General features: G+C 42.0%; 1 protein-coding gene across 1 annotated transcript in view; it reads left to right on the forward strand.

Moving 5' to 3' along the window:
- The window catches only part of ERLEC1 (endoplasmic reticulum lectin 1), a 548089-nt gene that overhangs the window by 143080 nt on the left and 386724 nt on the right, over nucleotides 1-18285 (forward strand).

The following is an 18285-nucleotide window of genomic DNA, read 5'->3' on the forward strand; positions in this document are numbered from 1 at the left end:
CTTTGCTCGAGTTCCCTGCGCCCCGTGGAGCCGGGGAGGAAGGGGAGCGCCAGTCGAGGCCTTGACATCTGCCATCTGGTTCCCAGTGCGGCCTAGGGATGCAAAAACGCTTTATTTATTTAGGTTTGCACTTTTGCAAAAGTGCTAAAAGGCCTTTGCACAAGGCCCCCGTGGACCTTCTTGGAGTCCTGAGCTAGCTGGCTGGCTGGAGGGAAAGCTCTTGATTGCTCTCAAATGTCTGCGTGGTCTGAGAACCCAGCTGAAGGCCTCCCCAGCGCAGGATCCCCTGGGACCCGGGAGCGTCTCCCTGGAGAGGTTCTGGGCGCCCAGTGTCTGGCTTTGACGAGGCGCAGGTTGCTGGGAGAAAGAGGGAGGGAAGTGGGTTTTCCAGCTGACAGGCTACAGGCTGCAGCTTGCGTGCACTCGAGGAATTAATTCATCCAGCACAGAGGTTGAGAAAGCCTGGAGATTGCTCACCAGGGGTGGAGAACTGAGGAAGAGTTTTTCGAGCATTGCTCAGTTGTCATTTTGTCTTGAGTCATCGACCGTTCTTTTCCATGATCTAATTGTTCGCATTTCTTTTTAATTATATATATATTTGCAATATATATATATTTTTTTCAAAATATATATTGTCTGGATTTTAAAAATATACATATATTGTTTGCAATTTTTAAGTATATATTTAACGCTTTACATTGCTTTACTCCTAGTGGTGCTCGGGGACATTATGGAGAGTCAAGGGTCGAACCCCAAGTCAAGACAGCTCCCCTCCTCACTTCTCCCCGCTGCTGTGTCTCTCCGGCCCCTCGAGCTTGATCTTTAAAGGGAAGAAGGACCTCGAGGGTCGCAAGCATGCGAATGAAATGATTGATAGAAATTCAAGTTTGGGAAGAATGTTTAAATCTTGGAGCCCCAGCCCAACCTGTGTGCGGAGTAGGCGGTCAAGCAGCGCTGGCCCAAAGGGAAGGATCCCTTTGAGACCGACAATGTGGCCAGTGGCACGGGGTGGCCAGCAGAAATGGGTTGAGACCATTTCTGTCCTAGGAGGGGCCGAAGCTCAAGGGTTAGTTGGGCCTGGAAATGGGAGAGGCTGAAGATGTCAAATTTCTAGGAAGCTGGGTTCACTGGGACGTTCTGCACTGAAAAACTGGCAAAACATCTTTGTGGGAAGAAAGCTAAGGGGTCGGTTTTGCTGTGCAGACCCAGGAAATCCTAAAACACGACCCCTCTCATGCTCTTGCAAAGAACAGCCTTCTCTAGCTGGCTGCTCTCTTAGATCTCTCCTGCAGTTCTTACTGAGCTCGGAATGGCTGGAGGATGGAGGAAAGTTGGGGTCGAAGAGGCCTGTAGCTGTCTACACACAAGTCCCTGCTGACTTTAACAACACAATTTCACAGACTTGCTTGGCACAGAAACTTGACTTGCAGGAGTGACTGACTGGGTGAGGGTGCAGAAGAGCATGTTAAAAGAGGATATCTCGAATTTTCTGTGAAAGTAAGAAAATCACTTTTTTGAGACTGGGCTACACACACCTACCTGTGCTCAGGGGGTTGGAAAGGACCATATTTTCTTCCAGTGAGCAACCTAGGGTTGCCACATACTCCTTACTCTGCGCTCTCCTTCTCTGGCCCTAGCAAAAGTATCTCAAAGAAGATAAACATCAAGGAAAAAAGTGTGTGTAGATGAGAGATAGTAGCACATATTTGTTTGGTGGTAGAATAAGTTATTAGAAAGGGAGCTCTGGTGTTGAGAGGAAACCAGAGGATGAATCAGGGAAAATTGGGAGTGGGAGAAAATAGTCAGGCACCAAAATATTAAAGCTTTCGGAATCAAGATAAGCAACTTGATGCCATCTACGCTGTAGAAGGGAGGAAAAGGTGAAAGAAATGCAGAGGTTGTTCAGGATGCTGGGAATTTGTGGAGCAAGGAAGAAAAATCACTTGGGAAAGAGAATGGAGAAGGGAAACTTCAGAATGGGAATGCTGGAAGTGAAGAGTTACAAAGTTATTTCGCCATTTGAATTTCTGTTACTGAAACATTGCAACCTCTATTATCGATTCCCTCATGCTCTATGATTTGTACATCCAGCAAAGCATTTGGTTATTTCTCCATTAAAGTGGGGAAAATAAACTTTGTCTACATAACACAAAGGCAAAAATTTTCTTTGGGATAGGAATTAAAAATGAGAATGAGGAACAGGAGCGATAGCACAGCAGCTCCCTGCATTTGCCTTGCACAGGCCGACCCAGGATCGATATCCAACATCCCAGATAGTCCCCTTCCAGAGTGATTCCTGAGAGCAGAGCCAGGGGTTACCCCTGAGCACCACCAGGTGTGGCCCCAAAACAAAGATGAGAATAAAATGGTCAACCCAATAGTTATTTGCTTGACTGCTTTCCCATAACCATTTGACTTTCACATTTCTCCATGACTGAGCAATTGAAATTTGATAGTTAGCCATCATGTGACTTCTTTTTTGTTTGCTTGTTGGATTTGGGAGCCACACCTTGTGGTGCTCAGGGATTACCCCAGTTCTGTGTTCAGGAATCATTCCTAGCAGACCCAGGTGACTGTACAAAACACTGGGGATGGAACCTGGGTCAGCTGCATGCATGGCAAATGGCCTCCTCACTGGGCTATTTTTCCAGCCACACATGACATTGCAGGGGGGGGGGGGCACATCTAGCAGTGCTCAGGGTTACTCTGTGCTCAGAAACCACTCCTATGGGCTGGAGCAATGGCGCAAGCAATAGGGCATTTGCCTTGCATGTGCTAACCTAAGATGGACCATGATTCCATCTCCTGGCGTCCCATATGGTCCCCCAAGCCCGGAGCAATTCTGAGTGCATAGGAGTAACCCCTGAGCATCACCAGGTGTGACCCAAACTGCACCCCAAAAAATCATTTCTATAAGGCTTGAGGGACCATATGGGATGCTGAGGATCAAGTCCGGGTCTGCTGTGTGCAAGGCAAATGCCCTCCCCTCTGTGCTCCAGTTCTCCAGCCCTCATGACCATTTTTTATATAGACTTTTTTCAACCTTGCCATGACAGGAAAGTGAGTCCCAATTTTACAGAAGTACAGGAGTGCTGGTCCATCCCTGGCATGACATGGTCCTCTAAACCCCATGGGGAGTGACCCCCAGACATGAGGCTGGAGTGGCCCCTGATTTGGAGCTTTATGTGATCCCCCAAAGCTAATGGAAAAGAAAAAGAAATTGGGGCCGGAGAGATAGCACAGCGGTGTTTGCCATGCAAGCAGCCAATCCAGGACCTAAGGTGGTTGGTTCGAATCCCAGCGTCCCATATGGTCCCCTGTGCCTGCCAGGAGCTATCTCTGAGCAGATAGCCAGGAGGAACCCCTGAGCACTGCCGGGTGTGGCCCAAAAACAAAAAAGAAAAAGAAATTAAGAAATAGTGTTGAGGGGCCAGAGAGATAGCATGTAGGTAAGGCGTTTGCTTTGCATGCAGAAGTACAGTGGTTTGAATCCCGGCATCCCATATGATCCTCCGAGCCTGCCAGAAGTGATTTCTGAGCATAGAGCCAGGAGTAACCCCTGAGCGCTGCTGGGTGTGACCCAAAAACCAAAAAAAAATAAATAAATAAATTGTGTTGACACAAGTCTCCATTTCTTCATGATCACAGCAGCGTGGCACAGGGCCAGGTCACCCCAACCTTGTCTGGAAATAGTTCAGGCGCATCACTACCTCACCATCAACGCAAGCAGCAAGCTGGGGGTTGGGTGGGGGTGGCTGTTTCTACCCCACTGTTGTTTAGCCTGAACTATAAGCTGCCACAATCACTTTCATCTTAAAACCACTATCACCCAAAGTTTTCTAACCTAAACAATCACATGGGGGCTTATTAAAAATCCTGAAATTGGGTCCTTAACCTCTTTAGTTAAGTTGACTCCAAGGTATTTGAGTTTATGTGGCACTATTGTGAATGGGATTGTTCTTTTAAGGTCCATTTCTTCTCTATTTGTGTATAAGAAGGTCATTGATTTTTGTGTGTTAATTTTGTAGCCTGCCACTTTGCCATATGAATCTACTGGTGTTTTTTGTTTGTTTGTTTGTTTGGGGGCCACATCCAGCGGTGCTCAGGAGTTACTCCTGGCTGTCTGCTCAGAAATAGCTCCTGGCAGGCACGGGGGACCATATGAGACACCGGGATTCGAACCAACCACCTTTGGTCCTGGATCGGCTGCTTGCAAGGCAAACACCACTGTGCTATCTCTCCGGGCCCTGAATCTACTGTTTTGATAGAATCTTTAGGGTTTTCTAAATATAATATCATGCCTTCTGCAAGAATGAGAGCTTGACCTCTTCCTTTCCTATCTAGATGCCCTTGATATCTTTTTCTTACCTAAATGCTATGGGGGCGGCCTTGTCTTGTACCCAATTTTATTTTATTTTTTATTTTTATTTTTGGTTTCTGGGTCACACCTGGCAGCGCTCAGGTTTTACTCCTGGCTCAGGCTCAGAAATTGCTCCTGGCAGGCTCCGGGGACCTTATGGGATGCCGGGATTCAGACCAATGACCTTCTGCATGAAAGGCAAACGCCTTACCTTTATGCTATCTCTTCGGCCCCTGTATCGGATTTTAGAGGAAAGGCTTTTGGTTTGTCTCCATTGACTATAATATTTGCCAGAGGCTTGTGTTAAATGGCCTTGATTATACTGAGAAAAGTTCCTTCCATTCCCATCTTTTTTGTTTGTTTGTTTTTGTTTTTTGTTTTTTTGGGCCACACCCAGCGGTGCTCAGGGGTTACTCCTGGCTGTCTGCTCAGAAATAGCTCCTGGCAGGCACGGGGAACCATATGGGACACTGGGATTCGAACCAACCACCTTTGGTCCTGGATCGGCTGCTTGCAAGGCAAACGCCGCTGTGCTATCTCTCCGGGCCCCCATTCCCATCTTATTGAGAGTTTTTGTCATGAATGGATTTTGGATCTTATCAAATGCTTTCTCTGCCTTTATTTATATGATCATATAGTTTCTCTTTTTCTTTTGTTGATTTGGTGTATTATGTTGATTGATTTATGTATAATAAATCATCCTTACATTTCTGGGATATCATGTACTTGATCATGATGTATGACCTTCTTTTTTGTTTGTTTTGTTTGGGGGCCACACCCGGCAGTGCTCAGGAGTCGTTCCTGTCTCTGTGCTTAGAAATCGCTCCTGGCAGGCTCTGGGGACCATATGGGATGCCGAGGAATTGAACCCAGGTTTGTTTCGGGTCTGCCACATGCAAGGCAAATGCCCTTGTTTATCACTCCAGCCCCATGTGTATAACCTTTTGGATGAATGTTGGATCCTATTTGCAAGGATTTATTGAGGATCTTTGAGTCTGTGTTCATCAGGAATATTGGTCTGTTGGTCTGTAGTTTTCTTTTCTTTTCTTTTCTTTCTTTTCTTTTTTTTTCTTTTCTTTCTTTTCTTCTCTTCTCTTTCTTTCTTTCCTTCCTTCTTCCTTCCTTCCTTCCTTTTTCTTTCTTTTTTTTTTTTGGTTTTTGGGCCACACCCGTTTGATGCTCAGGTGTTACTCCTGGCTATGCGCTCAGAAGTCGCTCCTGGCTTGGGGGGACCATATGGGATGCCCGGGGATCGAACCACGGTCCGTCCTATGCTAGCACTTGCAAGGCAGACACCTTACCTCTAGCGCCACCTTCCCGGCCCCCCATCCTTCCTTTTTCTTTCTGTCTCTTTCTTTCTGTCTCTTTCTTTCTTTCTTTCTTTCTTTCTTTCTTTCTTTCTTTCTTTCTTTCTTTCTTTCTTTCTTTCTTTCTTTCTTTCCTTTGTGGCTTTGGTTCTTTCTTGCCTTCCTTCCTTTCTTTCTTTCTTTTTTCTCTTTCTCTTTCTTTCTTTCTTTTCTTTCTTTCTTTCTTTCTTTCTTTTTTTCTCTCTTTCTTTCTTTCTTTCTTTCTTTCCTTCCTTCCTTCCTTCTCTTTATTTTCTTTCTTTCTTTCTTTCTTTCTTTCTTTCTTTCTTTCTTTCTTTCTTTCTTTCTTTCTTTCTTTCTTTCTTTCTTTCTTTCTTTCTTTCTTTCTTTCTTTCTTTCTTTCTTTCTTTCTTTCTTTCTTTCTTTTCTTGTGCATCTCTGTCTATTTTTGGTATCAGGGTGATGTTAGGTTCATAAAAAACTATTTGGTGGGCCCGGAGAGATAGCACAGCGGTGTTTGCCTTACAAGCAGCCGATCCAGGACCAAAGGTGGTTGGTTCGAATCCCGGTGTCCCATGTGGTCCCCCGTGCCTGCCAGGAGCTATTTCTGAGCAGACAGCCAGGAGTAACCCCTGAGCACCGCTGGGTGTGGCCCCAAAACAAAACAAAACAAACAAAAAATATTTGGGAGTGTTTTTGTTTGTTTAATTTCCTAGAAAAGCCTGAAAAGGATTGGTAGTAAGTTCTCTCGAAAGATTTTAAAAGAATTCATTAGTGAATCTATCTGGACTTGGGCTTTTGTTTTTGGGAAGGCTTTTGATTACCATTTTAATTTCCTCAATAGTGAGGGGTCCGTTTAGATATGATAGATCATCCTGGTTCAACTGTGGAAGATTATAAAGATCCAATAATTTATCCATTTCTTCCAAGTTTTCTTGTTTTGTGGCATAATTTCTCAAAGTAGTCTCTAATTACCCTTTGAATCTCTGTAGTATCTGTAGTGACCTTCCCTGTTTCTTTTCTTTTTCTTTGTTTTCTTTTGGAGGGGGGTCACACCCAGAAGCACATGGGTTATTCCTGGCACTGTGCTCAGAAATTGCTCCTGGCAGACTCAGGGAGCCATATGGGATGCCAGGGATCGAACCCAGGTTCATGCCAAGTCGTCCACATGCAAGGAAAATGACCTACCACTGTGCTATTACTCTGTCCCCCCTTTTTATTTCTAATCTGGTTTATTAAGTTTCTCTCTCTACCTTTCTTGGTGAGTTTTGCTAATGGTTTATCAACCTTGTTTATTTTTTTCAAAGAACCAACTTCTGCTTTCATTGATCTTTCAGATTGTTGTGTTTTATTTTTTAATTTCCACTTCATTAATTTCTGCCCTAACAGTTGTTATTTTCTTCTGCTACCTATTTTTGGTTAATTTTGTTGATCACTTTCTAATTTTATAAACTGTGTCATTAAGTTTTTTATATAGGCCCCTTATTCCTTCCTGGTGTGTGCTCGCAAAGCTATTATTTTCCTCTTAGTACTGCTTTTGCTGTGTCCCACGAATTCTGATGATTTGTGTCTTCATTTGTATTTATTTCCAGGAATCTTTTTTTTTTATAATTTTTTTATTTTGAATTATGAGAATAAAAGATGCAAAGAAAGAGGATAAGGTAAAGTTACAGTGGAAAGACAATCACCCATAACATAATTATCAGAAGTCCCCTTGTTGATATCTTAACTTTGAACTTTCACCAAAGAAAGTTAAGATAAATAAAACAGAATCCATGTGCAATTACTTTGTCCCTCAAGTCCCAGATTGTAGCACATTATAATATTTCTTAACAGCACACAAGGCAATCTAAAGCCATCAAACTTACATAACTCCTTAAACATTAGAGGCATAGTATTTTTTACATTTCCATGTACATGCATATTAGCTTAAGTTAACCTCAAATTTTAAGTGGGTGCGTTTTAAGGATTAGAGTCAAAGGAGCACAGTAAAAACGGTGTTAGAGTGGCAATTGTTGTTTGCATAGGCCCACCAAAATATGAGAGGCATGGAAAGGAATAACCTTGGCCTAAATACAAAGAGATCCTACCCCTGAAGTTTCCTGGCGTAAGACCAGCTCTAGGCCTCAGGAAAGTTATCGTTCGATCCAAGACATTGTCTGTAGTGCCAACACACTTTTCACACAGTCTCTGTTGTTGGTCTCATGTTTCTGTATTAAAGATTCTGGAATCTGCATGTCCTACATTGAAGTCATGATGTGGAGTGCCTTCTCGTTTCACCTCACCATGAAAGGGCAATGCAGGAAGCCCTTTCCTGTAAGCAGGTTGTTGTTGTTAAGTTTTCTCAGTGTTAAGGGAAGTCTCTTTTGAGCAGGACGATGTCTGAGCAGTGGTAGGGTCTTCCGTGGTAGAGGATTGCTTCCAGGTGATGTTATAGACAAACCTCACAATTAAGGGGCAATACAGCAAGTCATGTCCAGTAAGCAGGTCTTTGTTCTTGTTGTCTTCTCAGTGTTAAGGGGTGTTTCTTTTGAGTAGATGTCAGAGCAGCTGTAGGGTCTTTCCTGGTACAGGAATGCCACCAGGTGATGTTATATACAACCTTGGATGTTTTGTAAATGTCTTCTGTAGATCAAGGGGTGAATGGAGAATGCCCATTCTTCTGAGGCCTGTGCCATGTCTTTATGTCAATGTTCAGGGTGTAAGGTCTCATTGCACTACAAGATTTGTGTGTTCCCATTCTTATTAGATAAGAACTTATTGGTATGTATAGTATTTTTCCATGTTAGTGTGCCTACGCAAACAAGATATAAAGCCACGTGGTGCTATCAGATATATGGGGGCATAAGAACATTTCCAACAAGACCCATGACTTGGTTCAAACATAAGTATTAAACTGAGGGATTCTTTCACACCAAATTCCATATTGAGCAGTTCACAAAGAGAAGAGAAAAAACATGGGGGGATCATCACTGTATAAGAAAGTATTTAGCAAAAGTTATAGCTGTCAAAGAAAACACCCATAAAATGTTGAAAAGATATGTGTCCTTTTTATGCCTTTAAAAATAGTTGGGTGGGTGTTAACTCTAGGGCACCACTTTGGTCTGTGACTTAGGACTCAACAGTACTTAAGTTAGAAAGGGTATAAAAGGAGTAATGATGATAGGAGTTAAAGAAGTTAAAGAGAAATATGAACTTATGAAGGGGTATGCAAAAGGGCAGAGTACAAAATGGACATTCTGCATACATAAAAACATAATTCAATGATAGTGAGTACTATTAAAGTTTCTTGTGAGAGTACTATTAAAGTTTCTTGTGAGAGTACTATTACAGTTTCTTGTGAGAGTACTATTAATGTTTCTTGTGAGAGTACTATTAATGTTTCTTGTGAGAGTACTATTAATGTTTCTTGTGCGCGCGGGGGCTATCGCCCCCGCGCGATTTTGAAAATGTAGACTGGACAGAGATTACCAGTGCCAGCCAAACCTCCTCCTGCTAGACTCCCGGCTCCCAGGAAGGAGAGATCCTTCAAGAAGCTGGGAGACCAGAAGCTCAGAGCCCCACCCAGACCCTCCCTAAGGAGCCGCATGGATAGTGGGGGAAGGCCTAGGGTACCTTCAGGCTCCACCAAGGGACCCAACTCACCGGCTTGCCCAGGCGTGTGGCCCGGGGAAGCCCTGGAGATCTGGAGCAAGGCGGCAGAGGGGTGCTGGGGTTACCCCAAGTCCTGCACCCCCCCTAGGCCTGGCCAAGCAGGCCTCCGGCATGGCGGGGGCCTGCCAAACCTCCTCCTGCTAGACTCCCGGCTCCCAGGAAGGAGAGATCCTTCAAGAAGCTGGGAGACCAGAAGCTCAGAGCCCCACCCAGACCCTCCCTAAGGAGCCGCATGGATAGTGGGGGAAGGCCTAGGGTACCTTCAGGCTCCACCAAGGGACCCAACTCACCGGCTTGCCCAGGCGTGTGGCCCGGGGAAGCCCTATTTCCAGGAATCTTTTGATACCCTCTTTGATTTCATCTCTGACCCACTGATTGTTTAGTAGTGTGCTGTTTAATTTTCAAGTGTTAAAGTTTTTCTTCTGTGCCTCTTTATAGTTCACTTTTTTTTTTTTTTTTTTGTGGTTTTTGGGTCACACCCGGCAGTGCTCAGAGGTTATTCCTGGCTCCAGGCTCAGAAATTGCTCCTGGCAGGCACGGGGGACCATATGGGGCGCAGAGATTCGAACCGATGGCCTCCTGCATGAAAGGCAAACGCCTTACCTCCATGCTATCTCTCCGGCCCTTATAGTTCACTTCTTTTTTTTTTTTTTTTTTTTGGTTTTTGGGTCACACCTGGCAGTGCTCAGGGGTTATTCCTGGCTCCAGGCTCAGAAATTGCTCCTGGCAGGCACAGGGGACCATATGGGGCGCCGGGATTCGAACCGATGACCTCCTGCATGAAAGGCAAACGCCTTACCTCCATGCTATCTCTCCGGCCCCTATAGTTCACTTCTAATTTCAGTGCATTGTGATCTGAGAAGGTAGTTTGTACAATTTCTATCCTTTTTATTTTATGGAGGTATGTTTTATGGGTCAGTATGTGGTCTATCCTGGAGAATGACTCATGTGCACTGTAGAAGAATGTGTATCCAGTTTTCTGGGGGTGAAGATATATATATACTTGGCCACTTTCTTCCATTTCTCCTTTTAGAGCTAGTATATTCTTGTTAGGTTTCAGCCTCGTTGACCTGTCAAGGGGTGACAGGGCAGTGTTGAGATCTACTATTATTGTGATGCTATTGATATTTTCTTTTCTTGTCAACAATTGTTTTAAATATTTTGCTGGTTCCTTATTTGGTACGTATAGGAGTGTGATTTCTTCCTGTTGTACTTATTCCTTGATTATTACAAAATGTACATCTTTGTTCCTTATAACTTTTAAGTCTAAAATTTGTGTCATTTGATATTAATATGGCCACTCCAGCTTTTTTTTTTTCTTTTTTCTTTTTTGGTTTTTGGGTTATGCCTGGTGGTGCTCAGGGGTTACTCCTGGCTCTGTGCTCTGAAATTACTCCTGGCAGGCTCAGGGGACCATATGGGATGCTGGGATTCAAACTTCATCCATCTTGGATCAGCTGCATGCAAGGCAAACATCCTTACTGTTGTACTATTGCTCCAGTTACCATTCCAGCTTTTTTTTTGTTTGTTTGTTTTTGTTTTTTTTTTTTTTTTTTTTGGTTTTTGGTTTTTGGTTTTTGGGTAACACCCAGCAGCACTCAAGGGTTACTCCTGGCAGGCTCCGGGGGACTATATGGGATGCCAAGATTTGAACCACTGTCCTACTGCATGCAAGGCAAATGCCCTACCTCCATGCTATCTCTCCGGCTCACGCCAGCTTTTTTAAGGGAGTTGTTTGCTTAGATTATTTTCCCCCAGCATTTAACTTTAAGTCTATGTTTGTTCTAACTATTTAGATGCATTTTTTTGTAGGCAACAGAACGTTGAATTCAACTTTTTGATCCATTTTGCCACTCTGTGACTCTTAAGTGGTTTAGTCCATTGAAGTTGAGAGATATAATTATCATGGAATTTAGTGCCATCATTATGAAGAGTTTGGTGTGTCTGTTGGTCTGTTTTATCTTAAAATAGACCTTTCAGTTTGTCTTTTAAGGCTGTTTTTGAGTTTGTAAAGTTTCTGAGCTGTTTATTCATGAAACTATGTATGCTTCCTTCAAACCTGAATGTGACTCTGAGAGGGTGAAGTATTCTGGGTGAAGCATTCATTTCATTGAGTTTTGTCACTATATCCTGTTGTGTATGTAAATATTTTGGGGGATTACTATGTTGCTCACCCTAATCTGATTAGGTGATTGTGCCCTACCCTAGGGTGTGACCTGGCATTCTGCCCCCACCCCAGGGTAGGACCTGATTCTGCTTCCACCATTGGTTGGTATCTGATCCCACCATGGGGTGGGACCTGACTCTGGACTATAAGAGCAAGGGTCTGTGGAAGGCGAGGGCTTTTTGCTGGTTGGAACTGAATCTGAGTCTTTGGACTTCAGTTTTGTCCATCCGAATAAAGCAAATATTTCCACGAGCCTGATTGTCTGCGAGCTGTTTACCCGCCGTTTCACCTCAGAACCGTGGGCTAGACAGGGTGGCAGACACGTGCTCCGAGCTGGAAGAAAAGGGCCTCATTCTCCATCCCTCCATCAGTCAACCTCTTCAGGGGCTGACTTGCTACATAATGACGCCCGGACAAGGACCTGAACCCTGGACCCTCAGAACTGTAAGTGAAATATTTCATTGGAAATTTCCTATGCTGACCATTAAATGGTTTCTGTGGTTAGTCATGTGGATTTTACCACCCTTAGTCTTACGCATTGGTGCTCTAGTATACAAGTGGATCATTCCATTTTGTTTAAAACTAATTGGTTTTGATCTAAGGACAATCACTGCAGTTGGATGGTTGTGGTCTATATTTCAAATGAAAAGTGTAGTGTCTCTAGCCATCATAGTTTGTGGAATTTCTGTGTTGACTAACGTTATTATTATGAGCATAGTTATTTGCTGTTATTTCTATTTAGGAAATAGAAAGTGTAGAAATGGTGAGGCTAAAACCAGTATAGATAATAAGGAAATTTATCTGACGAAAACTCAGACCAAGGTTCAGGCTGACGAATCCAGCCCCACCATCAACAATATAGAAATTTTTGCTGGAAGAAAAACAACTCAGAATGTTAAGCCTGATTCTAGTGAATTGCTTGACAGTAGTGACTCAGATAATGATCTACCTCCAGTGCTAACTCCACGAAGTATGCCTCCTTCTAGTCACAAAATTGAATCGCAGAGCAGAGCAGATTCAAACGATGAACCACATGCTCGGTCTCAGAGCTCTATTCAGAGTAATTTTGCTAATCAGGCCTTATCCCCTATAGACGGGGTAAATGTTTCTAACTATGTACCCTATCAGATGGAAGAATTAGATCGGTTTAAAAGATCATGTAAAGAAAATGGGCCAAAATCGCCATACAGTGTGGAGTTATTAAGACTTTGGAGTCATAACTCATCTTGGACTTTGTATGATTTTAAAAGAATCGCTGAAATATGCCTGTCGTCTAAACAGCGAACTGAATGGGAAATGTACTATTCAGAAGGCGTAAAAGCTAAATTATATAGTCCGGATGGTATGAAAAAGCAAGTGGCAGGTGTTACTCTATCGTATGAATTATTGATGGCAGAAAATCAATTTGCAAATATTCAGACACAAGCAGCTTTACCTAAGGAAATCTTAAATTTAATCAGGGAGATTGCATTGTCAGCATGGGAAAAAATTGATTCTAACAGCATTGGTAGAGGAAACTTTTTAAAAATTACCCAAGGGCCTTATGAGTCATTTGCAGAGTTTGTAGGTAAGATTAAAGATGCTCTGAAGTTACAGGTGGAAGATGAGGAGATTAGAAACTTCCTAGTAAAATCTTTGGCCTATCATAATGCAAATTCAGCCTGTAGATTAGTATTGAATACATTAAATGAAAAGTCCGATCTGAATGATTACCTTTATGCCTGCCGGAATGTCTATGTGGAACCCCAACCCCCACCCCACTTAGACTCAGTACAAACCTTCCCAGTTACCAAGGGAACAATGCCTTACTCCCCTCGGGGACAGAACACTTTCCGGAAACCAGGTCTTTGCCCAAAATGCAAAAGGGGTCGCCACTGGGCAAAAGATTGCAGATCCAGAAACCTCATTAATAATAACCTAAGTAGAGGTTTCAACACAGTCCCCAGGAGGCAAATCGCCTGCTACCATTGTGGAAAACAGGGACATATCAAAAGAAATTGTCGTCTCCTTATAAATTCAGCTCCCCAAGAACACACATACAAGATGCAGGGAAACGCCCACAGGGCCTCCCCCCAGGCCCTTCCAAATCAGGGGCAAAGTTCACAGACAATAATCCTTCCAAGCCCAGCCCAAGAAAATTCATCACGATAAGGGAATTAATCCACTCTACTTCAGGGAGTGCCGGATTAGACATATTATGCCAAGAGGACATTACAATTTACCCAGGAGCATGCCCTTACATGTTAGAAACTGGCATTGTAGGCCCGCCACCCCCAGATACCATGGGTTTGATTTTTGGCAGAAGTTCCCTCAACATAAAGGGTATATCAGTAATCACTGGTGTCATTGACTCAGATTCCATGGGAGAAATCATTGTAGTTATTACTGTACCAGTTACATGGACCTTTAAAAAAGGAGAAGTGATTGCCCAGATAGTAATAGTGCCTTATGTCAAATTTGGGACTTCAGATAAGACTAGAATTGGAGGTTTTGGAAGCACAGATCCGGGTGCTGCTCAAAACCCAATCGTGGCTCTGGTTACTAAATGTAAAGATGAACACCCAATGATCAAACTTCACTTGGAAGGCAAACCCTTTGATGGAATGATAGATACGGGTGCTCAGGTTACCGTAATTTCTGATAAAGAATGGCCAGAAAATTGGCCTCTTCAGGAAATCCCGTATTCCCTAGAAGGAATAGGAGGCCTGAGTTCCTGTCTGTTGAGTACGAGGACTATACTATTTTACGGCCCAGAAAATCAAAAAGCAATAATCAGACCTCATGTGGGCCCATTTTCACCATCCCTGTGGGGCCGTGACCTACACAAACAGTGGAAAGCAGAATTCCACATCCCATTAGCTCCAGAAGAGCCCGAACCTTCTTTTGATTTAAAAACCAAAAATTTTTAGTGGGGGCCACTGCCGTAAAAACACCAGCACCAATAAAAATAAAATGGAAATCTGATGAACCAATTTGGACAGGTCAGTGGCCCCTTAAAACTGATAAATTAAAGGTGCTGACAGAATTAGTGGAGGAACAGCTAAGTTTAGGACATATTGAACCATCTTTTTCTCAATGGAATTCACCTATATTCACTATAAAAAAGAAATCCGGTAAATGGAGACTTTTGATGGATCTTAGAGCTATAAATTTATCCATGATACCTATGGGCAAATTGCAGACTGGTTTACCATCACCTGTAGTTATTCCAAAGGAATGGCCACTAATTATAATTGATCTGAAAGACTGCTTCTACCATATTCCTATCCACCCAGACGATAAAAAACGTTTTGCATTCTCAGTTCCTTCTCTCAATAATACCCATCCCTGCAGACGTTTCCAATGGACTGTTCTCCCCCAAGGCATGCTGAATTCACCAACCATGTGTCAGTTTTTTGTAGATAAGGTTTTGAGCCCTGCTCGTGAAAAATTTCCTCAAGCCATGATATTTCATTATACAGATGATATCTTGCTCACAATGAACAACGAAACAGATTTACAGGAATTATACTCTTATGTTACTGACTGTTTACAAACATCAGGACTGAAAATAGCTTTAGAAAAAATACAGATAATGCCACCGTATCAATATTTGGGTTTTATTTTGGACCGGACGTCTATACGTCCACAAAAATTTTCTATCAAAAAAGAAAACCTCAGAACGCTTAATGATTTTCAGAGACTTTTAGGTGACATGAATTGGCTCCGCCGTGCACTAGGAATCCCAAATGCAGAGTTATCTAATCTGTTTAAAACGTTGGAGGGTGACCCTGCTTTAGATAGCCCGAGAAATTTAACAACAGCTGCAAAAAATGAATTGGACATCTTCTTGAGCAGATTACAAAAATCGTTTCTCTCAAGATTCATCCCAGGAGAAAAGGTATTACTGTTAATCTTCCCTACTATAGAAACCCCCACAGGGGCCTTGATGCAACAGTCAGGACCTTTGGAATGGGTGTATTTATATAACAAACAACCTCGCTCAGTAGTCCCCTACTTGCAACTGATTTCAGAGATTATTATCAAGGCAAGACTCAGATCTATATCTTTACTAGGTTTTGACCCAGATATAATAGTTTTGCCAGTACCAAAAAAGGAAATTGAGTCAATATTGCCAATTAATGAATCTCTACAAAGGGCCCTCTCAGATTTCACAGGAGAAATATCCTCCCATTATCCAGCAGGAAAAATTTGGGACTTTTTAAAGAAAACTCAGTTTGTTATTTCTTCAATTGTTCGGGATTCCCCTATTCCCAATGCCAAGGTTTTTTACATTGATGGATCCCAAAATGGAAAAGGAGGAATAACTGGAGACAACATTAATATGACCATAGATACCAAATATAAATCTGCACAGAAAGTTGAATTAGCAACGTTAATTTACCTATTAGAAAATGTATCTGAAGCCATGAATATAGTTTCTGATTCTTTGTATGTGGTAAATTTATGTCATGTGATAGCCACTGCATCCCTTAATGCTAATAACCCGATCATACAGGACTTACTTAAACAATTACAGCAGCTTCTTCAAAAACGAACTGAGCCCATCTTCATCACACATATTAGAGCCCACTCAGGTCTTCCAGGACCTATGGCTCAAGGAAATAAAACTGCTGACTTGCTAGCAATGCCTATATTTAAATCACCTATAGAGGAACATTCAGCCCTACACACAAATGCTCGCCGTTTACATGTGAATTACCAAATTCCATGGAGGCAAGCTAGAGAAATCGTAGAAAACTGCAACGTATGTGCACCGTTAACAAAAAAGACTCACATAGCAGGAGCAAACCCAAGAGGCTTACAGTCTAACGAACTTTGGCAAATGGATATAACTCAAACAGATTTATTTCCAAGGAAACCTTATCTTCATGTTGTGGTGGACACTTATTCTCGGTTTATATGGGCAATTCCCATGTCTTCTCAAAAATCTAAGGCTGCTTGTAGTTTTCTTTTACAATGTTTCTCTGTGATGGGTATTCCATATTCTATAAAAACTGATAATGGGCCAGCCTATGTTAGCAAAACTTTTGAATTTTTTTGTAAGGAATGGCAGATAAGACATCTCAGAGGAATTCCTTACAATTGTAGGGGACAGGCCATTGTAGAAAGGACTCACAGAACCTTAAAAACTCAATTGCAAAAAAATAGAAAAAGAGGTTTACCACCAACGGATTTGCTATCTTTGACTCTTATCACACTAAATTACTTTAACTTACCCCAAGGGGAAAGCTACACTGCAGCGGAAAGACATTTTAAAGAAGATATTCAGAGACAAGAAACAACCCATAAACCTATTTGGATCAAGGAGGATGAAAAATGGATAGCTGGCTATCTTCTCCTAAGAGGAAGGGGTTATGCCTATGTTTCTATAAATGATGACCCTCCCAAGAAATTTTGGGTTCCATTACGTCTTGTTAGAAATTGGGCTAGCACAAATGATCAGGTTCAGACTACAAACTCCCCTTCAGAGAAAAAACAGAATACTTCAGACACTAACAGCAGTAATATTACTAAGGTCTCTGGGGCAGGGAACGATTTAGCTGTCACACACCATACAATGAGTGAGACTGATGGTAGTGATAAACCCTTACACTCCGAGATGCAAAAGGAAAGACAGGAACCTGTCTTAACTGGGCTCCAAAATATAGGAAACTCTTGCTACATGAACTCAATATTGCAATGCTTGTATAATATTTCAGACTTAACTCAGTATTTTTATAAAGATCATTATAAAAAGGATATTAACAAGAAAAATCCGATGGGGCATGAAGGTAAATTAGCCGAAGAATTTGGTCGGCTCATCAAAACCATGGGAAATAAATTTCATAGATATATTAACCCTGAAAGCTTCAAAGTAACAATTGGTTTACTTAATGACCAGTTTGCTGGACACAATCAGCAGGATCCTCACGAACTACTGATGTTCCTAATAGAGGGATTACATCAGGACTTGCTTACTGTAAATCTAATGACAGACAAAACTACACATCTCATGGGAAATGAAAATTATGAACAATTTAGTCCAGAACACCAAAAGGCTCATAAATCTATTATTTATGATCTCTTTCAAGGACAATTCAAATCTATACTCCAGTGTCTCACTTGCCACCAAAAGTCTGAGGTTTATGAGACATTTGTTCATTTGTCTTTGGCTGTTACATCTACAGATAAATGTACATTACAGGAATGCCTCTCTGAATTTTTTAAAGAAGAAGAATTAAGAAATGACAACAAAGTTCTGTGCAACAGTTGCAAAAATAGAAGGGATTTTTCAAAGAAAACGTACTTATGGAAACTGCCACCAGTACTTATAATACACTTGAAACGTTTTGCTTTTGATGGCAAACAAATAAAAAAATTGCATACTTATGTAGATTTTCCTTTAGAACACCTCAATTTAGAGGAATTCACTTCAGAGAATAAAAGCAAGATTAAGAAATACAACTTATCATCGGTGTCAAACCATTATGGTAAAGTTCACTATGGACACTGTACTTCATACTGTAAAATTGCTGCAAAACAACACTGGATCAATTTTGATGACAAGAAGATCAAAAAAGTCCCTAATACATTGGTGAAATCCACAGCAGCATACATCCTGTTTTATACTTCTTAGAGATCTACAATGAACACCAGATAATCATTTTACTTCCCTATCAGTTGCTATTAATGCTCTAGGATTCTTTCCACAGGCATGATCAATGAATATAGATTGAAAATCATGAATCCCCAATGTGTTTCCTTGTAGGATGGATTTATGTCTTAATTTCATTATTGCTCTAGGTCTCAGTTAA

Source organism: Suncus etruscus, chromosome 12 (assembly GCF_024139225.1).
Source record: "Suncus etruscus isolate mSunEtr1 chromosome 12, mSunEtr1.pri.cur, whole genome shotgun sequence".
Lineage (NCBI taxonomy): Eukaryota > Metazoa > Chordata > Mammalia > Eulipotyphla > Soricidae > Suncus > Suncus etruscus.